The sequence below is a fragment of the Poeciliopsis prolifica genome, unplaced genomic scaffold, assembly GCF_027474105.1.
Source record: "Poeciliopsis prolifica strain line A6 unplaced genomic scaffold, Auburn_PproV2 SCAFFOLD003, whole genome shotgun sequence".
In the NCBI taxonomy this organism is placed as follows: Eukaryota; Metazoa; Chordata; class Actinopteri; order Cyprinodontiformes; family Poeciliidae; genus Poeciliopsis; species Poeciliopsis prolifica.
Window position 1 is genome coordinate 1,457,056 of NW_026562378.1, and position 27,310 is coordinate 1,484,365.

Genomic DNA, 27,310 nt, shown 5'->3' on the forward strand with positions numbered 1-27,310 from the left:
ACAAAAGGGCCTTGAACAGGAGGCCATTAATTAAATGGTATGATCCAAGCAAGGTGTACCTTACAACACACTGACCTTTATCTTCCTTGTCTAACTTGGTACTAATCCTTGTATCTTTTTTATTGTGGTTCTTTCAAATGTTTTACAACGCCTTCCCCGTCCATTCCGTGTGACTCGCTCGGTGTCCCAGCCCTCCACTGCTGTCTGCAGGTGTGTGCAGGATAAAGGCGAGGTGTTAAAAGAGGAGAGGAGCACGGAGCAGAGGGCGATGAATCTCCCAGCCGTCTGGACCGCTCTCCGCTTCGCCGGTTTTCCCCTCGCCTCTGACCCAAATCTAATGCGACAGGAGTCGTTTTCGCGGTCTCCCTTCCCCACCCCTCCACGCACTCACTCCTCCCTTCGCCGCTACCGCAGGAGTCGTGCACCACCCTTCTATTTTTAGCTGTTTGTCCTTGAGTTACAATCCCTGAAAATTGTCATGATCCATAGCGGGGAGGCTGGGGCAAGGAGAGCGCCTTGCCTCAGCTCCATCTCAGAGCATGGCGTGTGTGAGCAACAAATTGCCGTCAACTCCCGGCAATTTGCCATTACAGCGGTGAATATTCCTCTCATTAAAAGAGGTGAAATGGAGGGAGCGTTAAATGAGAGCAACGCAGACAGATTAGGCCATTCCTTTAACCGCACACCTTCGTTTTCGCCTAAGAAAGTTACCCACTGTTGCCAATTAGCATGACTGCTCTGTCTAGTGTTAGCGCCCCCTCCCTCCTCTATATATTCAACTCGCTTTCATTACCGTCTCTTCCTCTCCTCCTGCTCCTCCTCTCGTTTTCTCTCTTTCTCATTAGGGCTGCGCCGTAACACACTGAATCATAATAGGTGCTCTACACTGTGAAATGGCTTTCGCTTTGTTTCATTTCGCCACTCGTAGCGGCAGGAGAACAAGTAAACAGTCGATTCAGCTCCGGCGCCGAGCCACACCAACAGGCGCAATCAGGGCCGTCCATTAATCTGTCGTAAAGCAGCTTCTTTCTTCACTTTCTTACCCGCCTGAAGAAATCCCTGATATGGGAAAGCAAGCGTGGGGGCTAATCTACGGGAGCTGCCATGTACCGTCCACTGATAATAAACGGATGAATTCGACCAAGGAGAAAGTTTAAGGAGAGATGATGAAAAAGAGGAAGATAGCGGGGATGAGACTACTGGGGGCCGGTTGAGGCGAAAAGAACAGAGAAGATGTGACTTGGGTCGGTGGGTGCCAACAGAGGAAAGGGGTGGAGGCGGTGTCATCGAGGCGTATTTTAAGCCATGAATGTAAATATGAGTGAGGGGATTATCAGAAAGTGCCAGGCGGCGCATTCGGGGCTTTGTTTCCGTGACACCGTGACGTCGGCTTTGTTTCCCTGACAGCAGACGTGTGTGTATGCGTTTGTGTGTGTGTGTGTGACATCCAGGCATCTGTTTCCTGCTGGAAAAGGTTAATTACATCTCCACCGCCTGACTAGACGTGCAATGCATAATCACGCATGCTAATGAGACCAGTGCGCTGGCCTTTTGTCTTTGGGCGTCCGGATGCGCCCGGGAAAGCCTGCGGCATGGCGGCAGAAGATATGTCAACCACTTGTTTCTACTTTGAAAGCACCATTGTGGCAGCCAAGAAGAAACATGAGCACCCTAGCATGCTTGCGTTGCCCTGCCCTCTAACAGGTGATAGCTGGAAGTGCGTTGTGGTGGCATTTGCGGGGACTTGACACCCACAGGGACAGACATTAATTGAAGCATCTGCATTTGTGGGTGTTCCTCTCGGTAATTACTCGTCTGGATATTAGAGAAGTCGCAGCACCAGGGGAGTGATGTTCCCCAAACCCCCATTTCTCATTCTGACCCTTGACTCCCTTCTTCACACTCCAGCTAAGCCACTGATTGGACAGCTGCTTTGGCTTTAGATCGGGGTCAGTTCAGCGTGAAAATCCGAGATGGGCTCGGGGCCCCTCAGCGGGCGACTCTGGAAATTGCTCTACACTTTCTTACTTGGCTGAAGTTTTCGCTAAGTCGATCCGACGTAAGTAAGCAAGTGAGTAGGTGCAGAGCTCCACGGAGCTTCGGTTCCAATCCAGCCTCCGCAGAGGAGGCGCAATTAAGGTATAGAAGGGAAAGACGGGGTGTCGAAGAGAGGTATGCCTGAACAGGATAATGGATTTTGAGAGACCTTTGTCTCTCCACACCCCGGCAAGAAATGAATCAGACCTTTTTTTTTTTTCTTTTGAATATTATCAGCAAAAGCAAATTCTCAGTCAGCTGCCCAGGAAAAATTAGAGCATAGCAGGTTTAGGGAATGGAGGATGAGCAAAGAGTTCAGAAGCTTTCATTTTCATCAGTCTTATCATGAGAACAAATTTGGATGGCCTTTGGTTTGTGAGTCTAGAAAAAGAAGTAGAACACGAAATCTTTTCCATGAAACACCTGAATAAAATTATGTATTTGAAACCTGAAACTCTTCATTTTCTCTATGAAGAGAACCTGTAACCTTGGCCTGATGTTACATTGTTTTAAAGTGGAGAAAGTTCAGCCAACAGCACTGCCATCACACCACCGTTTCCTCATCCCGTTGATGCCTGTCCTCATCAATCTCCTCTTCTGATGCTTGGTCCTGTTTTTTCTTCTTTCGTCTGCGGCAGAAGCCATTCAGACCACAGAAGCAGGCACAAGTGAAGGGCATGGTCTACCCGACGCGCCGCATCCACAGGGACCTGCACAGTAAAACAGGCGAGTTAGGCATTCATCAGACGGTCAGTGGTCAACTGGATCTCACAAAAACTATGAAGGCTTTTCACCCAGATGTCTACGATTATCTACAAAAAAAAAAAAAAAAGAACAGTCAAATGATTACAAAATCTAAAGCTCAGGAAGATTCAACATAATAACTATGAGAGCAACACAATAAAGCAGGTTGCTGTGAATAACAGGATGATCTGACAAAGGGCTAACAAAGTGGGAGACACTACAGCTGGAGAGTCGATTACTCCCCAGGTGCAATTATGAGTGAAGGCAAGGAACTGAAGTCAGACTGAGAAGACGTGAGAAATGGCTGACAGAACACACACAGGGAGCAGAATATAAATATACAAAAACCCAAAATGCATCTGAATACAACAAAACCAACATCAACAGAGAATAGTTTCAACAGTTTTAAATTGAAGAAACATTTAGTCTATTTAAATAGATTAAATAAAGAAAATGATAAATAAAATAATAAATATTTGTGCAAACACAAAAGGGAGCATCTTCAATGTTTTGGTCACAATAGAGAATATTCTGATTACATGATAATTAAAATAAAAAAAAAACTGGTTTATGTCACTCTTAATCTAAGATATTGCTAAGATCTGACATCACCTCATGAACCTGACATGGACTTGCACGCTGGATGTATTTTTCCTTTTAATCAGGTCAAACAACGCACCGCAATTTCACAATTGTGTTTTTTTTGTTGTTTTTTTTTTTTTGTTATTGACATTAGTAGAATATCAAAAATGTTTTGTTCACATTTGTAATGAAAATACGTAGGTGTGTACTTTTCATGGTAATGTTTGTGTCTTCCATACAGATGGAAGAAATTATGTAGGTGAACTTGTGTAGGTTTCATCAATAAGTGAGTCAGCACACATATACTCATGCACACATGCATGCACTGCAGTAAAGTCTGGCACTCAGCAAGTAGAAAAAGTTTTTCTCCATTATGCTTCTTCGCACATTTTTCCCCTTCAACTTCCCACATCTGCAGCCAAAGAACTTTCTCCCACTGGTTCTCCATCCCGGGCATTCTCTTTTCCCCGTTCACCACCAAAGTAGTCTTAAGGCTCACTAAACTCCCAACGTTAACAGTTTTCGCCAGCACGCTCGCAGCCAATCACAAATGAGCAGTGAGATTAGGAGAGGCGAGGTGAAACCGAGAGCTTCATTAAATACGAACCTGAGTCAGCAGCAGCGGCGGCAGCAAGCAAGTCTCGCTCGCGAGCGCACAATGTGTGTGTTGCATGTGTGTATGTAGGTGGAATGCAAGTGGGAGTGGGGGGGGGCAGGGTGTGTGTGACATGGGCGCAGACTGAACATAAAATTTCTGCATTCAAGCGCGCGTGTTTATTTGTGTGTGGCTTTAGGGATTGATGCCGTCTTTGGCTCGGCTCATGTGGGGGCAATTAGCTGAACCTCGCTCCAAGCTGCCTACAAGGAAAGGCAAAACCGCCCCCGGCTACACAGTACGTAGCTGAGTGTGTGTGTGTATGTGTACGTACATACCACCGAACCTCGGGGGGTTCTTTTTTTTATCCCTGCTCTGCCATCCCATACATCCATCTAATCCCCGTCTGCAGATCTCCCACTCTGTACCCAATGGCTTTAGACCCTATGTGACACGCCAGAGAAAATCACATAGGAATAGAAAGCCATAAAACAGCAGTGAGTCAGTCATGGTGGTATCAGGAGTAACATTTTCTCTCCTCACAATGATCCGCATCTGTGTGTGTGTGTGCGTGTCCCCAAAAGTGTGTGTGTATCTCTCCCAGTTCTATGGCTTTAATACCCTCAGCTTGTCTGACAGCTTACAAGGCCCTGCAGAGGTTTTACAACAGAGCTCAGACACCTCTCTCTCTCTCTCTCTCTCTCTCTCTCTCTCTCCTTTTCTGTCTCTCTCCACTCTCTATCCTTCTTGTCTCCCACATATTCCTATCTCACATCCTTCAACATCGCCTCGACCCCCATCCAACCCTCGGCCATTTCTTGTTTTGCCAGACTGTCGTTTCCAGGGTGCTTTTACAGAACGATGCATAAGATGACAGGTGAAACACAGTTTATGGACCCTCTGAATTATTAAGTGACTGAAAGTGGATGACTCAACGTTAACCAGAGAGGAAGAGGGAGGCGACTGTGGCCTACGAGCGTCCACAAGTGCAGCGGGGAGAACGGACAGCCGTGTGCCCGACGCTTGGATGGACCGCAGAGTTGTCCAGCTCACGGTCGGGTGGGGGGGGACACTGGCTGAAGGAAAACAATGGATGAGTTATGAGTTTATTATGTAGTGTGATAAAAATTTTCTTTTATCAGACTTTGTATTTCTGGTTAATTGATTCTCCTCTTAATTGACTTAGAGGAGCCTTGCAGCTGATTGATGTGTTTGATAAACCTACCCAAGGATGGAGTCCAGTTGTTTGTTCCATCCCAGTGCATTTCAACCCAACATCTTTAAGTGTGTTAAAAGTTAGACGTATGTAAATTGGCTAAATGCACTGCAGAGCTCACACTGTTCATTTCCCTTTAGACAGCCCTACATTTGCTCTAAAGTACTTTGCTACTTAGAGACTCAGCTCCTCCTTGGAGCAGCAGATTTTCTCTTATTTACCAGATCAGACCCTCTGTGTGTTTTGTATTCTGAGGAATCTAAAATCACTTACGGAATTCCTTAAGCACGTAGCTTCAGGTCACTTTTACTGGGAATCTATTGTTGAAACCAGATGAAAAGACATATTTTTTTCTCACTGTCACTTGTGTCAGTTAACCTATCAGAACTTTACAATGTCATGAAATCAATCATTTTGGTCCTTCTAACTGATCTAAAACAAGAGAAGTTGGGTCTGATTGAACTTCAGACTGAGAAAAAAAGTAGATGTTTCTTTTTATTCTGCGTATGTTAATTTTTGATTTGAACATCGTATGATGCCTCTTTTTGATATGTTTGTTGATGACAAACAACTTTCCACATGACTTCTGTTCACTACTTTTTGGTCTCAATAAATGTAAGGATAAACTATAGACAGTCTGGGATGCAAGAAACCTCTGTCATTTTGAACACAGACTTAATTTTAACATCCACAAAAAAAATGCTAGGAAATCATATTATGACCCTCTTAAAACATTGCGAGGATGAATAATTTTACTGACCAAACAAAGCACTGAAAAGACAGCACAGACTTTTATCGTTCAGCACGGAGTTTACAGGGTCTCCCAGCCCATGTCTGGATTCTCTTCAGATACTCTGGCATCCGTCCTCTCAGTCCTGAAAAATGACTATGCAGTTACCTGATGACTGTTTGTCCTGTGTGTCTCCGTATTGCTATGTGATAGACTGGTTACCTGTCCAGGCTGTACATAACACCTCTTGCAGACTAGCAAGGAAATTTAGATTTAGGTCCGATTACAGACAGCTATCTTTACATGTCTGTAAAGTTCTGCATCTTTAGTTTACCAACACCATAAAATGAATGATACAGCACCAAGTCCTAAATCACTGCATCGAGTCCATGTAAAAGGATAGATTTTAAAATGTAGCTATTGGTGTTTAAAGCACTAAATGGTCTTTTGACAAAAAAACATTTCCTAATTGGTTGCCTAGTTTAAACCATGTGGACTCCTCAGGTCATCAGAGACCTGCTTACTCTGTGTCTCCAGAACATAAGCAAGGGGAGCCAGAGACATTGTGTGATGTTTCAATGTGTTAATATTACATCTGTTGATTTAATATTATTCATTTAGCCCCAGGCAACAGCCCCTAACTCCTCCCACTTTGGCTCTTTTCCACTAGCACCTACTTAGCATTGATTGTTTAGGCAGCAGAGTCACTGGTTGTGACACAAGACTGACTGACTACCTTACAATAGCACAACTCACAATGTTTGAAACTCACAACAGCATATTTGGAGTTTTGAAGAACAGTGACAGACTGAGCAGGATGTTCTGTAGATTCACTGTTTTCCACTGTTGCGTCATGTATAAATTCCATCCTGCTACTTTTCAGACTCTGGCCGAAAAGTAAAATGATGACAACTGTAATGGAAAACCAACCAAACAGTGGAGAGTGTTAAAGTGCAGAAGTGGTTTTGGAAAAGGACTATAAGTAACATATTAATGCAAATTGTACACATACCAAGAACGGTATTAAAAGTACTTTGCTGCCATCTTGTGGTCTAAAAGGTGTATTTCCTTATGACTACCATGTTATGACAACCTCATATTAGACCAAGGAGAGAAAATATACAGGGAGCCAGCAGTTTCAAATAACATAATGTTTCATCTACAAAAAAGCAAACATTTCACTTTTTTGCCACTCCTTGCCAGCAATGTATCAGTTTTTGATTTTGTTGATTTTTCTGACATTTAAGCTAAACTAACAAGCAAGATATCGTCAGCTTTGAAATATTTAGAAAGAGCGTCACCTTAATCACAAAGAACAATAATGCATTTTTAAAACCCTAATCTGCTGCATCAGAATATGTTGTTTTAGGTGAGTTTCTATATTTTAAGAGACATCACTATTGACAAACATGGGGATTTGAGAGTCAAAGGGCTTGAAAGACAAGCAGAGATGAATGGTTTAAGAATGAAAGATGAGCACTCAGAGTTTGGAGCTGGTAGGATGACTGTCAAAGTCGTCTATACCTGTTTTAAATCCCAGTTTTTCAGCCATCTTCCTGTGAATACGCACTCTGCCTCCCTTTATGTGATTATATGCATGGGTGTGTGTTTGTGAGCATTTAAGCTGATTTGAGTCTTATCGAGATCCACTGTGGAAACAGACAATGTGCCTTATTTGTTATCTTCTTGTTTGGACGAGGAGATAAGGCGATCAGTGTTTGCAGGAGCGCACAGAGGCATGCGAGCGTGTGCGTACTGTGTGAGTCCGTGCGTAAAGTACAGATAAGCTGAGCGTTGTGCCTTTCAGTTTCAGTGACAGAATCCTAATGCCGATCCCAGTGCTCAACACTCCGGAGACTTTCCACCCAGAGCTTTTTCCATGATTCAAAGTTACGACCTGCCTTTGGATGTAGGCTTCCTCCGCCTTGCAGAAAGATTGCATAGATGATTCTCTAAATGTTGTTTTCTTTTTTCTTTCTGTCATTGTGTTCTTTGTAGTCTTGTGCAGATTGACACTGAAATATCAATACTTCCAATACCAGACCCCTAAGCTATATGAAGGTCGAATCTCAAAACAAAGCATCAGTACTTTTAATGCTTCAGTTATTTGAGATAATGTCTCATATAATTAACTAACTTAATTATAGAGATCTTGCTTAAATGAGACAAGATGGATGGGAAATACTTTTTCTTCCATCTGATAATGACGGTTTTCATTTCACAGTAGGTCTTAATAATTAAACAAGGATTTATTTCAGTAAGGTTATTACTTTTCTATTCTTTTTAGTTTGCCACAGTATTTTCACATATTTTGAGTGATTTTCTGCTGGTCTTAAGTAACCAAGCCATAACAAATGAGGCTGCTGCTTCAATACAATTCTGTGTTTGAAATGTATTCATTATAATAACGTCTTGTATTTTATGAAGCCAAGACTTAACAGGTAAATTAAGTGTTCGCACAAAGTATCAGATCGGTATCGCTGATATCAGCTTCAATTTTACTGAATATTTGATCGGACAAGAAATCGGTGCTGTCTCACCACAAATTTCCTTGGTCCTTGCTGTGTTTTTATGCTCATCTGTGTCCTGCCTGACTGCTAATGCTCTTCTTCCTTTGTATTCTAACGTCGATTCTCATATATGTCCTCTGCCCTTTCCTTCCTTGAATTCTTTCAAATTCAAGGAAATTGAAAGATATATCACAGATATTTACCACAATTTAGATATGATCAATATCAACAAAATTAAATCTTACAGAATTTTGACAACTTCACTCTTCGGAATGCAGACAGAGGAAAGACTTTAGCTTCTCAACTTCTCACAGCCAGCTATGAAAGGTTGGTACATCAGCTAGCAACAACTTGCTATGTACCATGTGCAGCAGCAGCGTTAGGTTGTCACCGACATACTTGGACAGGCTTCATTTCTCTGAGGTCCAAGGACTCAAAACGGACATATCTGTACATTATGAAGCCGCTCGGCAGAAAACAGCTTTCACATTGTACTGTTTTGTTTGTGACACCCAGCTGATAATGTTGAGTCGTCACAACCAGTCGCACAGTGTGGTTCTGCACCAATAGTTAAGCGATGGCTGCCTTAGTGGAAGAGAAACCAGATATAGGGCCCAACATAAACAAATAGTAGTGAAAAGTGTGAAGTCTGATATTAATGGATAAATTTAGACATGTAAAGAAGAAATCCTGTTTATGAAATTTGTACTAACGTTTGTCTGACATCTTGTACTACAGCATAATTAGTCTGAGAAATATCTACCACTAAGCCTTCTCTACATTCTCCATCTTTGTAAGTTTACCAATAATTCAAAATTATTTGCTATCCAGATATTTAGGATAGTTCAATGCAGTTGTACAACTGAGAAGAAGACCATTACAACCCAAAGATTGTTCAGAGTACATTATAAAAACAGAAGAGCTGAGAAAATGTTTTGTTCTTACGCACATCTTGTTCCCCGGCAACTATTCCAAACTCTTCCCAGTTCCCATCCTCTGGCTGTGGTGCAGAAGTCTATCTACTGGTGATTTCCCAACCTCCGCATCCGTCTTTTGTTCCGAGTTTCACTCTCCGTACCGTTACGTGAACACTGAAACCAGCGCAGATCTGGGAATTCTTTGCTAGTTTTTTGGACAAAGCTTTTACCTGTACAGGCTGCATTACTACCCCCACCTCCTCCGTCCTCCACCCCATTTTGTCTTCCACTCCTCCCATTTTCTGTTTTTCTGACTCCTTCTCGCTGCTGCTCTCTCCCTTGTCCAACACAAAATGCCCTCTGTCCACTTCTCAGGTACGCTGTCCTGCGCCGCCCACCCCCAAAATCACAGATTAACTGAAGGACACAACTACACCAGCAGCCCTGCTGCTCCAGAGGTTCAGACCTTTCAAAACTGTGTATCCAAAAGGGAAATATTGTTGGAAATAATCTGTGATATTCTGTCACTGTTTGTTATTCAAGACGCTTCATCAGGTGTGGTTATTTTCAGGTGAGGTTCAGTACGGTGGAGTCCCAGTCTGTTCTAATAGCTAACTGTCTCCCAGGCCCTGCAAACAAAGAGCCTATTGACTCTGTAACACACAGGAGCTTTCTCTCTTCTCCACAGGCCTCTGCTTTGTGCTTGTCTCCAACACACACAAACACACAAGCATCTCTAACTTCCCCCATACACACGAGAAATCAGCCCTACATCACCATTCCACCTGTTCTTAGTTCTACCTGCCAACCACTGCTTCGCTTTATCATCCAAATCCTTTACTTATTCTATCACAACGCTTTTGTCATTCATATCTGAAATATACTTAACGTATTAAAACATTCTCCGGTTGGTCAACAGGAGCTTTAAGGTGTTAAAATAGTTAGCCGGTCGTGTTGTGTACAACAACATAAGGAAACATTGAAAATATTTTTCTGGGCATTAAAATCTATATTAATATTGCCAACATGGAGAATTGTGAAAATAAATGTGAATATTATGATAGTGGACAGGAGGCTGCCATTGGTAGCACTGTTGCCTTGAAGCAACAAGGTTCTGGGTTTCTATCCAGGTCCGTTTTACATGAATTTTGCATATTCCTACATGGAATCCACTTGATTCTCATTTCCTTCAGTGCTCCATCTGAGATGAAGTTGTGAAGCTCAGTTTCTCTGGTTGAATTTCGTCGGGGCCAATCAGAAGGAAAAGTTCTGAACAATGATTTTTCTGTGCTGTTTTATAATTGTAGTCTGCCTATAGCTGTAGTTTAAAGTAGTTGTAGACTAAAGTACTGAATGGCTTTAGTTGTGATAACTAAAGCCATTTAGTCAACATTTCTCTCGAGAAATGTTTTGCCTTTATCATCAAAACTGACAAAGGCTCTGACAGGTGATTGTTACGTTAAAGAGCTAAAAATAAATGCTGTGCTGAGAGAGGCTGAGCTGGAAGCTCTTTGAAATGCTAACAGAGCTATCTTGCCTCTGGTACTAAATCCACCAATCAGGCCAGAAGGACCCTAAATACCTGTTACCATCGACACCGGACACTAAACAGCACAGCTGTTGCTTTGCCGGTCGCAGTGTTACAGACACTGTGAGAGATATTAAAGACAAGCAGCTCTAATGGAGCTACTTGACATGCTAACGGAGCTTGAAAACTGATACTGAATGTAAAACCACTTCATCACCGGAGACAATCGGACCCTAAGCAGCTGTTGCTGAACCAAACAAAGGGCTATAGAAATATTTACCGGATCACACAGTCCGACCTGAGCTACATGTCATTCATTACTTTATTATGAAGCTGAAGGCAACAGTAAATCACCAGCTCCTACGGCCAACTCTCTTCTCTTCTTCTGTTGGGTCCTCCTGACCTTCATCACTTCTTGTGATTTCTACATTAATATCGATTTCAATGAGCTCTGGTTCAATTCCAAAAGACTTAATAATGTTACTTATTGTTTTGGCTGGATGGAGCCAGGCAGTTGTACCATTAGGTGTTATTTACCCAGAATGCATTGCAGCATGAACAACATGGCAATATTTGTGTGACAATATTTAAACTAAATAACCTACAGTATTATGACTGTATTGTTTTTACATCTAAAATAAATATTTTCCAAATAAAGTCTATTGGTACCACGATTCATGGATCTGTTACACTCAGCTCAGAACATGAGGAAGGTAATTAGTTTCTCTCACGAGGATTTAATGAACCTTGTGAGAATCTGTTTTTCTTTTAAAGACAATTGGCATCTTCTAATAAGAATAAACTTATTTCACATTTTTGTGAATGTACTGTTCCTGAACACTGATTTTCTCCTGATTATTTTAAGGTAGCTGTAGTCTTATCTAAAGCAGCATATCCCATAAGTGAGGAAGCATTTCAAACTGTAATCTGTGCCAGTACCTACTTTGCATGTAGGTGGTGGTGGAAAAGTGTTCTAACTCACAGCATTAAATCAGTGAACTAAAGCACACAAAGTCCCAGTGTTATTTGTATCTGTAAGCCTGACATTCTAAATGCGAGAAAAAAACAATCCAGCAACACTGAAGTAGGGGCATGCGAAAGAACAAGAAAGAGGCAGAGTCAGAAAGACTGAGAGAGAGGACACCCTGCCCTAGATATCTGCCTCTAAGCTGCTCTCTATGCAGACATGGCAACGGGACGCATGAGGCGAGCGCTGGAGTGGAGATGAGAGGAAAATACAAAGATGGTCAGATGGAAAAATGTGTAAGGGACAGAAAGTCAGGCCCGAGGAAGGATTAGTGATCAAAGAAAGCCAGCAGCCTCCCTGAAAGCCAATTGAACTCTCTATCTCACACACAAGTATGTCTTTCTATATTCACAAGGACTTTGGATTGACTTCCATTCATTTTTCATTAATTTCTACAGCCCAACCCTGACTTTTACCCTACACCTAATAATTAACAGTACATGCCTAACATTAAACTTGACCTAAACTTAATTCACACCTTACCCCTAGTGCATAACCTTTACTAGTATATCTGACCTTAACCAACATCTAATTCACACCCTAAACAAGGGGTCCACCATATTAGCACCAGGCTTTGGTCAATCGGTCTTCATAAGGTTAGTAAATATGCCAGAGAAGGTTCTTAATAGGATAGCTGAACAAATACACAGACACACACAAAACCAAAAAGTCCTATTACATCACTTATTCATATCTGGTTATCATTAATGTGTCAAACCCAACCTAAACTCCAACCATAACCCCGGTCTAAACCCTGGGTTAAGGTATTACCTTGGCCCACAGCTTAACCAAGAACAAAAAAGATTACGATTTCCATTTAATCTTGAAAAAGTTACCCTTTCATCCATCCACTATCTCATTATGTAATAATGGATTTATAGAACCTCATCTCTGACCACGGACTCACTACTTTTGGGATGGGCTAAAGTGTCAGGTGCTATGTAGGATGGGCAGTTGCCAAAGGTCTGGAGATTCAGAGCATCATAGTTCTTTGCCTTCCCTATTCTTAGATTTGGTGAGAACAGCCTCATTCATTTGCATTACCAATATTTTGGAGACTGTAGGGAGAGGCACAAATATGTGTGTAGCTTCTTGCAGCAAGATGGTTCTGGGCTCAAGTCCGCCCTGGGGTCCTTCTGCATGAAGTTGACTTTTCTCTTGAGATGATGTCAAGAAAAACACAATTCATGCGTCTACCTTTGTGCCCCACAAAGGAAATTCAGAGGCAGATGCTAAACATGTGAAAAGCTTTTAATTCCTCCTCAACCTCTGTCTTCTTCACTTTGACAAGCTGCTGATGAGGAGAGGAAAACAACAGGCCAGAGATACCAATTAGGCCATCAAATGGCAGCAGCAACAATCTGCAGCACTCCTCCACTTCCCAGAGGAGTGCTGCTGGGGGGAAGAAACAAAAGAAGAAACGGCAATGGCGGAAGGAAGGGAAGATTCGGGCTGTGAGGAGGAGGAGGAGAAGAAGAAAACTTTGCAGGAGCTCAGATCTAATCAGGAAATCCTCCCTCTCAATATCACAGCGCGTAGCGGCACAAGGTAACATAGAAACAAACTCCCAGAAACACACAAGCACCCTCGCTGTCAGCGGCTTGACCTCCACCGGCTGATCTTGCTCCTTGGTATTCCATCGCCCTCCCACCGGCTGACCTGATTGGCTAATGATGGCTCATTTATCTTGATGCAGCACCTGCGGTGTCGAAAAGGTGTGTGTGTGCATGTGTGTGTGCTGCATAAAGTGTGTTTCCAAATGTCTCCATGTGTGCACAGGAAGCTCGGCTAAGAACGTTGTTGCTTCTCCTGGGAATGCTGAACACAAGAAGCCAGAGGATGGAATCAGAGGGGAGGAGGTGATGTGTAAGATCGGAGAGGCAATGATAAATTAGGAAATGGGGGTAGATGGAAGAAAAAAACAGGAGAAGAGGATATGAGTACAAAAATAGGAGGGGGAAGATGACAAAAGGAGCCGGAAGAAAGAAGAATAAAAAGATTAAGGAGAATAGCATGGGGAGAAGTGATGAAATAAAACAACAACAAAAATCCAGTAGAGGAGAAGGGAGAGGAAGAAACAACCACAGCCATGACTGGAGGAAGAGGGAGGTCAGAAAGATTGGAAGTTTGGAAGCAGGATTGATGTATGTTTTATTCACTCACGACTAATGCTTCTTTAATTATTGCAGCTGAAATCATCAGTCAAGTAGGATGACTGTGTGTGTGTGTGCGTGTGTGTGTGTGTAGGTGTGTGTGTGTGTGAGACAGGCTCTGTAATGTGTGTATTACTGAGAAATCATCAATTGTCTAGTGTGGAGACATAATGGAGGACAGCCAAAGTGCAGAGACAAAGAATTCTGTGCATCTACGTGGAAAATAATCCCGTCATTTATCAGTTCATCAGGTCGAAGTTCTGCTTGAACCTTATTACTAGAGGTGGAAACAGGGAGGATCCAAAATACCAACAATGTCGGTACCGAATCGATATCAGTATCGGATCGATACTGGCATGGTAAGACTGACACTTTAGATTTGGATTCCATCTTGAAATTTTACCTCAACCCTACTTAAAAAAAGATTTTGTTTTTACTCGCTCCCAAACGATCAATTTTTTGTACTTTATTTAGAAAAAAAATACACAAAATTTGCTTTGCTTTTCTATAGTTTATGTTAATCTGTTATTAAAGTATTTTTCAGACCCCAGTAAACTTGGTCCAAATTCTGTCCTAGATTTCAACAGAATATTTCAAAGGAAAAACACAAAAACACCCAAAGGTCAAAAGTTAAATTTTATATCAAACTTAAATAAAAAGTTTTAGTTCTGGTATTGGTAAGTGCTGTACTATGAAGTCATCTGGCGATAATAGGAAAAAAACCTGAAGGCGTGTATGGGTAAGATCATCTCCATGTCATTAGTGATGCTTATTTACAGGAAATAGGAAGAGAATAATGGGGAGAATTCAACCCTGGAACGCTTCTGTCAAAAACTAAGGCTATGTCCACAGTGCACGGAAATGCAACTCAAATCTGATTTTTGCTTTTTTTGCCCTAATGCAACCTTTTCACTGCAGTCTGAATGCAGTCAGCAATTTGAATAGCCCAATTCTGATGATTCACCAGAATGATCAGTTCTTATTTGGCATTACCAAACCATTCTTACCATGCTGGAGGACAAAGTTAGGCCAAACCAAATTTGGCTAAAGCAACCCGAGTGCAGTAGCTATGGCACTGATTGTTGGCCAAGCAGTCTGAGGCTATTTGTAACATACACACCTGCTTCTGGGCGGCCAAAAGACAAGCATATGCTAAAATATGTTCATATTGTTTCGTATAAACAATATCATTTTGTTCAAAACTGTGGGTCCTTCTTTAAGTTCACATTCACAGAGTCTGGCTTCTTCCCCTGCAGAATTATGATGCATGTCACATCAATGAAGCAAAAGTCAGATAAAATACAACCTGACCGTTCAGGTAGTTTTGAAACTATCATGTACATATCCAAATTAGTACCACATACAAAAGTGGCCTGGATCAGATGTTTTGGGGGGCGAATGATCAGAATTGGGCCGTTCAGACTGCAGTGAAAAAATTGCATTTGGGCAAGAAAACAAAAATCAGGTTTGAGTTCCATTTGCCTGCTTTGTGAACGTAATCTGAGTTTTTGACATTTGCGCTCCAGGGTTTAACTCCCCCACTGATTTGTTCCTATTTCCTGTAAATAAGCACCACTGATGACAAAATATGTGAAAGAAAAACTCGTCTGTCCAACCGTAGTAACTCACTTAATGAATGAAATGTTGTCATGGTTTGGGCTAACTTTGCTCTGTGCCATTTGGTAAAAATCCAACTAATGAATGAATTTTCACTCTTATTTTATTTTCTACTTTCTGTTTGTAGTGGGGATGAAACACAAAAGATACTATTAGGATCTGCAGAGGATATCAAAGCCAAGGAGAACAGAACTGACAATGTTACAAAAACATATCATATCTGCCTGATGTTATATGTTTTATAGCAGCATGGGCTGCTATAACATTCTCAAGATACAGAAGCTCGAAGAAAATGATCACCTCAGCCAAGGCGGCATATGTGAAGGTTGGTCCAGAATTATTCATACACTTGGCACATTTTGATTTACATATATTTTGTTGAATGTTTGTTTCTGATAAACAAACGTATTGCCTCCCCGTGCTTCATACAGCAGTATAAAATATTCAAGCACTTTGTATGGTGTCTAATTAAAGTGTAAGACACAAGGGATAATATTATGGACAATTTTAGAGGATTTGAAACCTTGGAGTACTGTCAATCCAGTCTATGCCTCCAGCTGGACAATAAATAAATAACAATATGTATAGCCATAGACGCATAACTGATATCAATAGATAACATTTGTGATAGAATATTCGCTGAACTCCAGAACTAAACAGGATTGTGGGAGACGCAGGCAGAGGAAAGACTTTAGCCGTTCAAGCTCTCGCGGCAAATCTGGTGGCATCAACTAGCTCAACTCGCTCTTTGGTTAGCTAGCAACAAGTCGTTGAGTAACTTGCACAGCAGCAGTGTCAGATTTCGTCATCTTGCCTCATAACTGCTTAAAAATGTAACAACATGGAGAGAAAATTGTGGATAAAATGAGAAAGCTTCAGATATTTAAAATAAAAAATACTAATCCATAATGATTATTATGGATTAGTATGAAAGATTGATATGAAACGTGTGGCGTCGTGGTTTGTTTTTCATCCATATTGTTCAGGTATAACTAATGATGTGCTGCATTTGATTTCTCTTGTGGATTTAGACTTTCTAGTCAACAATACAACAATATATTTGGACTTCTGCCAAAAAAAACAACAACAGTTTGAATAGCCCACACCTCAATTTCTAAAAAAATGCCATTACAAGCTTTTTATTAGCACTTCTGTCAGTCTCTAAAATAGAAAGCAATGAAGCAATTATCCCTATTCTCACTTGTAGTCCTTCATTGCCAGTAACAGTTAGCAAATCCAACCGGTCTTCTTGCAACCAGCACACAAAGTCAGATCTGACTTCTGCTGCAGATCAAATGTTCCAAAACGGAAAGTTGTGGCAGTGGATGTTACACAAGTTGCAGTTTTCATTTCTGCCACTAGTTGTGGATAAAAGTGTTGTTGTTTTTTTCCAGTTTGGTCAAGCAAGTTATTAGGTTTAAGGTGAAGAAAAATCAATACGTAAAAGTAAGTTTAGCCGAGTCAAACTCAAACCTTCCACTGTGTTTTCTAACAAGTCATGAAAAGAAGGTAATTAATTTTGCTCTCCTCTTTAAGAGGTGCGGTGTCCCATAGACTGTAATCAGTTCACGCAAATCCTTAGTGGGGCAGCTACTGTTTCATACTTTGGGTCGCTGTGCATTGACTCCAATCAGCCTTTCCGTTATGCTTTCCTTCTGCCTACGTTCTCCTTGCTGCATCCTCTTTCCCTGCTGACTGCAGGGGAAAGGAGGGTTTGCATACATTATGCCTCCTTTTGTTCTTTGCTGTCAGTTCATTGTCAAACAAAAAGAAAAGGAAAAAAGTAGAGAGAGCACAGAGTAAAAAAAGGAGTGTAAAGGACAAGTAGGTCTTACTGTGACACCAGCCCTGGTTTGGTTGGAGAGATGGGCTTCACTGCCTCCTCTCCTCTCCTCTCCTCTCCTCTTCTCTCCTCTCCTCTCCTCTCCTCGCCTCTCCTCTCCTCTCCTCTCCTCTCCTCTCCTCTCATCTCTTTGTTCTTATCTTTCATTTTCTGTCTAAATCCAGGTGCTACTTATCTTATCCCAGCCTTACAACCCCCTCCCCATTCTACTTATCTCTCACTGTCTTGTCACAAACTCAAGAGTCTGACATATGAACACACACTCACTGCTTCAACCCGGCACGCCCCTCCCATCCTCCTATCATTCTTCGTTTTTTTTCCCCCCTCTGCCACAACATGTTTTCTCGTTGCCTATCCAGCACCGCCGGAGGCAGCTGGTGGGCTGTGACCTATCCTATCACTGCTTCTGGATCAGGCCTGTCATATGTGCATGTGGCAGGTAGACAGACAGGTGGGCAGACAGACGGGGCGGTCGGAAACTCATTGGCTTCAGATCCTTATCTCAACTCCAGCCTGAGATTCTTAATCCGTCCGTGGGAGGTGGAACGGAGCGATCCATACAGCTGAAGCCGCCTGGAATCTTTTACAAAGTTTGACTGTTCAGAAGTGATTTATCGGTTTCACGTCATCACAGCTCATCCCATGTTTATTGGCGGTTTGTCTTACAGATGAAATTTGCTTAAACATTCAGGATGTCCTTTTCTGTCCTCTGGAAATTAGTGCGTGCAGGATTTGGCGAGCTTTGCAGATTGGTTTTTCCACCTTCTGTTTAATTTCATTGCATTTAAGAAATCTTTTAAACTTTTCGCTTTGTTATTTTCATTTCCTTAGATGTTGAGTGCAGTAGCTGCTGGCAGCAGCAGGAGGGAGAATAGCAAGGCTGCATGTGCCGAGCGCTTCGTCCTGATTTAGAATCAGATCTATTTCTGTTCGCCCTCCAACCCCGCCGGGAAATTTTCAAATCTGCCACGGACAAGCATATGTGTGTGCGTGTGAGCGCGTCTGCGTGTGTGCGCGTGTGTCGGGGGGGAAAAGAGAGCAACAAAGATAGGGGTTGAAAGAAGCGAAGAGAGATCGCTTAATGTATAAATCATTTCTGTGAAAATTCATAATTAGCACGCAAGAGCCGGCCTAAGAACTGGAATTCCAATTAAGTCCCTGAAGTGAAGTGAGTTAGCGTCAGGACGGACGGACGGGGGTTGGAGACGGAATGAAGAGATGAGAACGTGGGGAAAAATGGAGCAGACGCTTCGCGGGCTCCAAGCAGAACGATCCGGTCAGGGAAAGAGATTCAAGCTGTGGTCAGTCATTCTTAACCAGAACACGTACTGAGTGAGTCAGGCTCACCCTGTGGCACCAACTCCAACACACGCAAATGACACCAACAAAATCTCAGCTCCATATCTACTCCAAATGTCACCAGCGCCACCTTTGACCCGCACTGCTAAGGCCAACTCCTTCCACTGCTGTCACTAGTTCCGCACACAAACTTCCTGAGGTGACGAGACCAGAGGAGGAAAAGTTGTGGGATAAAACGGACGACAAACAAACACTCACCTCCGAGCCGCCGCTGCGTCGGTCCAACCGGCTGAATCCTCACACTCACACATCCACTTGTGGTGAGTGCCCACACACGTGCACGCTCCACAGCAAAGTGTGTGTGTGTGTATGCGTGTTTGTGTGTGAGGCTGAACTCGGTGGAGCTGTGCAGTAGGAGTATGAGCGTGAGGAGGATGAGGAAGAGGAGGAGGGAGATGTATGGTTGGGCGGGAAGGTGGAGAGAATGGAGAGAAGAAAATACTGTGAATTATACAGCACAAGATTCTGAACAGAGCGCTGACAAAACTGCCGGATACACCAGGAACACGTCAGAGTCCCCATTTTGTTAGTTGTGTGTAGGGAAATGTCGACAGCAGACAATCTGATTGGTTCTGTTTGGTGAGTTTGCTTCAGGTCTCTGAGACTTGGCATCTCGCCTCCGGTTGAGGCGGAGCGAAAAGCCTCCCATTCAAGTCCTAATCTCCTCCAACAGGCCTGCGTGTGGCCAGCATGGCAACACATCCCAGGTTTTCCCGCTTCAACACCTCCGCTCCGTCTTCCTCATCCTCGCCTCAACAAGTCTCTTCATTGTTTTAAGTCGTACAAATGAGTTCGCTTCGGAAACTCGCAGGAATAAATCCGTACAAGCTGGCGAGCGAAAACAAAATTTCACCAACAAGGCAACAATTTTAGAGGATGTCAACATTTTTTTTGTAATTACTTAAACATTACTACTTTCTTTACCAAAACCAGCAAATATTTTTTTTTTATAACCTTTAATCACTATATTTCAACCACAATATAGAACTTCTGGTCGGTTTGACCAATCACTACCCAGATTTTGCAATTTCTTCCTGAACTAAGTTTTCAGCATTATATTTCAGTATATTTTTTTGGTTAGCTGTGTTTGAATAGTTAAAATGAGAATTATAAATATATTTAAAGCTCTTGTTTTACAGCGATTGTGGCTGCAGTCCTGGTTGGATTCGTCTGCTCTCCCGCAGTATGAAAGACCATGACCTTCAGATCCTTGACAGGAAACATTTATCCACATCGCATAGCAGCATTTCGTTATTGAAGAGTATGAACAAAAAACTGACAAAAATGGAACAATCAAAGTTAGTGCAAAACATTCCCCTCTGCATTTTCTTGCTTGCGTGTGAGAAAGTTGTTTCTGATAAAAAAATTTTTTTAAAAACTAACTAAAGAAAAACTACCAAAGTACCAAAAGGTCAAAGTGGAAAAATGAGATAAATATGGACGCAAGAACGATTTTCACCTTTTTTAGCTACACACAAAAGATCAAAATGATATTTAAACCACGTACAACTTGGAAATGCCAAAGAAAACCAACTACACCTTTGAACACAACCCATATAACCCGATCAGAACATTTCTTCAGCAGGCTTCAACTTTAGCGCTAAGAGAAAATACACAACACAGAGCACCACTGCACACATACTCCGCTCCAGGTGTGTGTGTGTGCGTGCGTGTGTGTGTGTGTGTGTGTGTGTGTGTGTGTGTGTGTGTGTGTGTGTGTGTGTGTGTCTAATTGTGCCTCTGTCCTCTGTCTTCGGCAGAGAAAAGCCAATCTCCACGTCCAATTATTTACCTCTCAAAGGCAGACAGATGGGGGGAGCCGGGAGAATATAGCACATGGGGCTGAAGGGAGAATTAGTTAGACTTACAGAAAGTGAAAGACAGAGGAATTCTTTGAGGGTCTGCGCAGGGGGGAATTAATTAGAATGAAAAAGGCATAGTGGGGGGGTTGAGGAGGAAAGACTCGTCTTCGCCCAAGTCCTGGAAATGGCTTCACAATTAGTCAAAGTCCCAAACAGAGCCTGTGGACAAAACTGGAGCCGCAGCTGCAGAGCGAGAGATGAACCCCGGAATGGAGAACGCCGAAAGCGACAGAAGAAAGCGCCAAAGTTGTTAAAGAGACATGACTGGCAAGAGAACGTCATAAATATATATTTTTTCTTTCATTGTGAGTCTTCGTACCCTCTCGAGGCGATCGCTGCCTGTCCTGTTTTCTCAGCCCCATTAATCTTCTCCTCTCCTCTCCTTTCTTCTGCTCGCTCCTTCCGCACGCCGCCGTCCGGGATATTCCATCAAAGGAGGCTCGGTGGCGTCGCCGGGCTCCACACGCGCTCCACACTTTGCTGTCTTCTTCTTCTTCTTCTTCTTCTTCATCTCTTTCACTTGTCGACTGGAGCATGTTTCTTTCTTCTCTGTGGTGGTGACACATGGCGTGTGTAGTGTGTGTGGTGGTGGTGATGATGGGGGTGATGGAGGGCACGGAGGAGTGAAAGGAAGGACTCGGGACAGAATAATTGAAATGAATAAATAAGGGTTAAAAACTGAGGGAGGGAAGTGCAGCAAGTGTGGGCAGTCGGAGCGGCGAGCGGGGAATGACGGGAAGAGGCAGGTGGAATGGGTAGTGACACATCGCGGAGGTGTGTGTCTGCGTGTGTGAGTTGTGTCAGAGCGCGGGGGCCGTCCCTCCAGCCGACACACCACCAACGAGGAGGAGGACGAGGCGGTGAGGTAACGGAGGAGGACCGGATGGATGGATGGAATGCCGGGGATGGAAGGACTGATTCAACAAGCCTCCTCCTCTTCTGGGTCCATTCACACACAAAAACTCTCCACTTTGCCCAGTTCATTATCATTCACTGCATCTCACCACGACATGCATGGCTAAACTACCCACAGAGAATCTTAATAGAAAGGATGGAGGGAGGAGGACGGGTGTGTTAGACCAGCAGGTGTCCCCTTTGCGTCTATTGTTCCCACCGACTGTGTGTCCATGGAAGTGAGTCTTTGTGTCCCGTGTGTGTACGTTTTCACAAGATGGAGCATGGGCTCTGCTTAGAGGAGGTGAAGAAGCTGGAAAGCTGAACACATGTTAAAGGAGGCCAGACGAAAACTTCTCGAATCGAACAGAAAACGGGAGAACAGGTCTCCGGCGCTCTGTGTTCGACAGGCAGCTCAGACGTGCTTTTTTAATAAATGTTTTAAGCTCCTCTCAGGTTATTTCCCAAAGTCGAAATGGTTCAATGTCGATGAATACTCTGCGAGATTGACTCACACGTCTTATTTTCCTCATTCAGTCTGCACAGCTTGAGAGAAAATCAAGCAAACAATCCAGGTTGTCGGATGTAAAAAAACTTAATTACTTTAACTCCACAAAGAATGCTTTGTATTTCAAAAGAAGTGATTATGATTTTTTATGTAATTACTTCAGGCAGATCAGAGTCCAATGGTGTGCTTCTCAGAAGCAAGTTTTTCCATATAATTCAACACAATTTAGTCAAATTAAACAAATTGTGTACTATACACATATATACATACATGTACATAAATTATTCATTTGATACAATACCTGGAATTGGTTACAAGAGGCCTTAGATGGACATGATAGGTCTTGTCTTTCAGTTGCGAATGTGCACAAATCCATCTGTATTTTGAAAATACACAATTTTGCAATTGCCGTGTTTCTATTAAATAAGAAACACAATTAAAGTCATTCATGAATAAGTTTGCTCACACAATAAGTGTGCCATTATCCTCCAACTACTTCCTGTCTTTTTCTTCTTCATGGTTTGCGCCAGAGGCCTGGTTGTTGATTATGTGACTCATGTGATGTGAAAACATTTTTCCATTGCAGTTTTGCAATATAAAGTGACGTTGACGCGGCCAAAAAAGCCGTGCCGAATCGTTTAATTTATTTTTTATTTTTCGAAATTGTCACATTTTCATTGAGCAGATTTATTAAAAAATATCAAATTATATGGTTAACGGAAGCGCAGCAATTCTGACGCCCTTTCAGGTTTACCCACAATTTCTCCATAGGATGAAGATCAGGACTTTGTGATGGCCATGACAGAACACTGACTTTGAAAACATTATGCTTTCATTATTTTGTGGTTTAAGTTGTTTGATTATTTTAATCAGATGTATAATTTATTAGCTTTGAATGTTACTGTATGACAAAGTTCTAAGTTTGGTCTATCAGGTAACTTTATTTCAATGTAGTCATATCACCACAGGTGAAGTAGGAAAGAGTCCAGCTGATGTTAGTCCCTCAGACCTCAGTTAGTCTGAAGAAACAGATTATTTAGACCCCACAAGATTTTTTTTCTCTGACCGTAGTCTGGCAGAGAGCACTGACACCATGTGCGGTTTTATGAGTTTTATGGTATTGGGAAACAACCGCCCCCGCTTCATGGCTGTCTGACCGTGACGTTTGCTGCACTCTGCCTGAACGTCACGCTAAGACCGAGGGTGGAACATGGCATACAGCACAAAAGTTCACACAATACAAATACAATACAAACAACATTCTCCTGCTGTAAAAGGAGAATGTTGTCAAACACCTGGGTGGACCCGACTCTGCCTTCCAGACACAACTCCTCCTCAGAGCCGCAGCTACAAGTTTCCAAGCTTCTGCCTCACAGAGTAGCCTTTTCCAGTGACTCCTCACCACTCAGGACCTTCAGACTAGTCAGCAGCAATTAGCAAACACCTGGTGGATCGGCACATCAGCCGAGCTGGTCAGAAAACTTTCCTCATTTTCACTCTTGTCTCATATTTTACATTTGCTAATAAATATCATTAAACTTATTAAATAGTTTTTTTTGTTGTTTTTTTGAGTGTGTCATAATAACTTAACATTTGCGTCACTGCCCACACCTTCTGCCATGAATATGCTCATCTGCTCTTTAGTTCCAGAGTGACATTATGAAATGTCAGAGTAAGCCATGCTGAAAATGTTAATGTGATTTAATTGTTGAAAACAGTTTGGAAAAATTGGACTGCTGCTATGTTTTCACACATCAACGTGGCAGTAACTACAACACGCTTTGATTCTTTGCAGTCATTTCAAGATCAGAGCGACCAATCAAAGCAAGTCATTGTGTGTGGGTCCACTTTAATGAGATTACATAGCTGGCAGCCAAGCAGCAATTAAGTGGAATCAATTAATTTAGGTGGCAAAATGCGCTCTGAAAGCTTTTGTTAAGTATCCATTAAAGACTGTAAGTGTGCTTCACTTGTGATTGGCTTCCCTCACCTCCACCTTTTCCTGTTCTTGATGAAAATATCCACACTTAGGATTTCCACTTTTGCTCAGCGGTAAAAGAAAGAAATCACAAATTTTGATTTTAAAACTTTATCAGCCACATGTGATTCTTATTTTCATTCTGCTTTTTTATACATTGTTTGTATTGTGTGAACTTTTGTGCTGTATGACATTTTCCATCCATCCTTCCACTATCTTACACGCTCATCCTCTCCCTGGACAGGTCACCAGTCCATCGCAATATATGACTTTTTATTTGTAACTTGGAAGTTTTTTGTTTTTTATAAAAGACATTTGTATAAACTGTTATTTTTCTCTTTTTTGATGGAGAAGGCTTGTTAATTTGCCTGTATTGCACTATAATATATTATATGTATTGATTGTACCCTGAGTCATTACAGATGAAAACAAGCCTTTTTGGTTAATTTCTTCTTCTTCTTCTTTTTTTGTAATAAATAAACCCAATGTTTGTTCTAATGGCTTATTGAACAGAATCTATATTTCATTTAATCCATTATATTAAGAATTGCTTGAGGTGTAGTTTCATATGCTGTGTAATTTGTGGGTTAATGTCTTGATTTACACATTGGATTCCTGAGGATGGTAACTTATAACAAAAGTCAAAGTAGCTGGTTGTGTGTGTGGACCAATCTATTTTATACAAAGACTCATACATATTTTTTGTTGAATTGTTATCAGTCTAAAACCCACCAGAGACCGTTTCACCTGCAGTGAAGTCTCAGACCTGTATCTGGACAGACGAGAGCAAAGTTAGTCTAAGCTAGGCAAGAGATTATTTTTGGTTTCACAAGAATACCGCAGACAGAAACACATGGGAGAGATTTGTTTGGCAACAATCACAAATTAGACGCTTAATTATACGTTTCTTTCCTATTGTTGTTTTAATCCTTCCTGCATTATTTCCTTCATCCTGTTGTCGCCATTTCATTAACTTCTATTCCATTATCATAATCCAACTTTAAGCCGTTTGGAAATCATTTTCACAAACACATTCAGTCACAAATAAATTGCACTCGTGATTCCTCCCAAAATTATTTTTGTGCTCAAGTAATCAGGCACTTGGTTTTCGTCACACACCGAGTTCTGGATATCGCTGCACAGTATCATGAAGGAACAGACAGAAGCTTTTTCTGGTGGCCAAACTTTTAGATTGACTTATAAATTGAGGAAAGGGCCAGAAGCTGCTCATGTTGTCACAAACTCTAAAGCGATAGGTGCATAGCTGCTCTCCACCCCTGGGTGTTCACACTTCAGCCACAGCATTGTGTGGATAATGAGTCTGCAGGGTCTGTGGAGGACACAGTGTTTCCTTTAACTGTCGATGCGCACAGTAAAAGGCCCTAAGAGGCAGTCAGGGAGGAAACCTTCAGGGAGCAAGGAGAAATGTTTAGTTGCTTTTGAATGTCCACTTGCAAGCAGTCCTGTTTCCATTCAACTGTCATGCAGATTTTTTTTAGCAAACTTTAAAAGAAAAAAAAAAGGAAATGTGAATTAGTTGTGTTTCCATCTGGGGTTTGCAAAGAGTCATTTCATCAGATGTTGATGCTATGTTTGGCTGTAACAAACAGGAAGTAGGGGTTGCAATTTAATATGAACTCCACATGTCAGGAAAAATGGAGGAGATTTGGACTTTCTCTTAGTTTGGTGCCTCTGGTAAGACAGAGACCCACCAGTGGAAGGCAGAGTTCACTATGTCAGAACTTATTCTGTGAACGTTTTTTCATCTCCCTTTTAATGCATTAACCCTTTTTCAGAAAAGCCGATAATCACCTCAATCAAGTGTAGCAATGAAACTGAAGTTATTTCAAATTATGAGTTTCCATCATCCTTTCCTAACACGATACTTCATAATATACAGAAAAAGAAACGTTAATGGAAACACGGTTAGTGTTTGCTCCGTTCCAGCCAGCAACTTGCGGCTTTGCCGACAGGTTTACCCGAACAATGAGAGATCCAAGAAAAGCGTTAAAATTTAAAGGAACACTTCATCTAAGGCTACACCGTTAGCTGCTCAACTGATACAAGAGGCAACCAAAAAGACATCTGTAAACAAATCACTTTTTTAGAGAGAAATAAAAAACAGACTTTAGCATGTGGATTGTTGTTAAAGAACTGAATATTTAATGGGGCATTTTCCCGTAAACGTCAATAAAATGTTCTGCTGTATAGAAAAAATGTCTGAAACTTGATGGGTAAATGAGATATGTAAGATGCAATGCTGATGAGATGTAATGTTTTACTGGACTCTGAAGTTTGTGAGTACTTTACTATATGGCAGTGTTTTGAGTTTGGCCTTTTCCTGGAAGCCGGTATCCAAGAAGACACAAGTTTTCAGCCTTACATTGAGTGCTGACTCCACAGACTTTGTTTTTACAGAGAAAAAGTTCACAAAAAAGTTCAAATTCCTGACAGTTTGACTGAGACATGCGAATTTCAAGCAACTGAAATAGACAAAAATGCTTTTAGAGCTTTTTGTTTGAGGTAAGAGGTGCAATTTCATGCAGCAGCGGGACAATAGCACGGCCACAGCTGCGCCACTCGGGAGCTCGGCACACTCAGGGTTATTTTGGAGCCACTAAATTACCAAACATGTGCGAGAACAAGTAATCCAACTTCATCCAGCAAACATGGCAATGGTTGCACTGTCACATCTCTCGCTCTCCCAGGAAGAACATGCATGCTGGAACGTAAGCATATGGGTTTTAATTTACAGACGAGATCTGGAGTAAATGAAAGACTTGTGTACTGGGATACAGTATTCCATATCCACCAAAACGTAAAGGTCATCCACAGAGAAAACAAGAAAAACAACATCTGAGGCTTTGTTTTTTTACACAGCATGTGCCTGAAAAAGTGAAGAAAATCTCCTCAGCGCCGTTTCTAAAAAGGTCACATCTCCTCTCTTCGTGACTGAGAGTCAACATCTCCTTGGTCGTGTACTCTGAGTGTAATATGATCATACAGCTGGCATATGTGTGTGGATCTTATTGAGCTTTACTTTTCACACACTTTGAACACGGCAATGTGGGTAGCACTTGGGTTTTTACCTGACGGGTGATGAAGAGGAGCTTGTGCCGTCACCTGGAAACGGAAGGAACATTAAGACCGACAGCGAACAGAGGCGTGTGGACGTGTGTGTGAGGATGTTCAATTCTGACACCGAAGGAG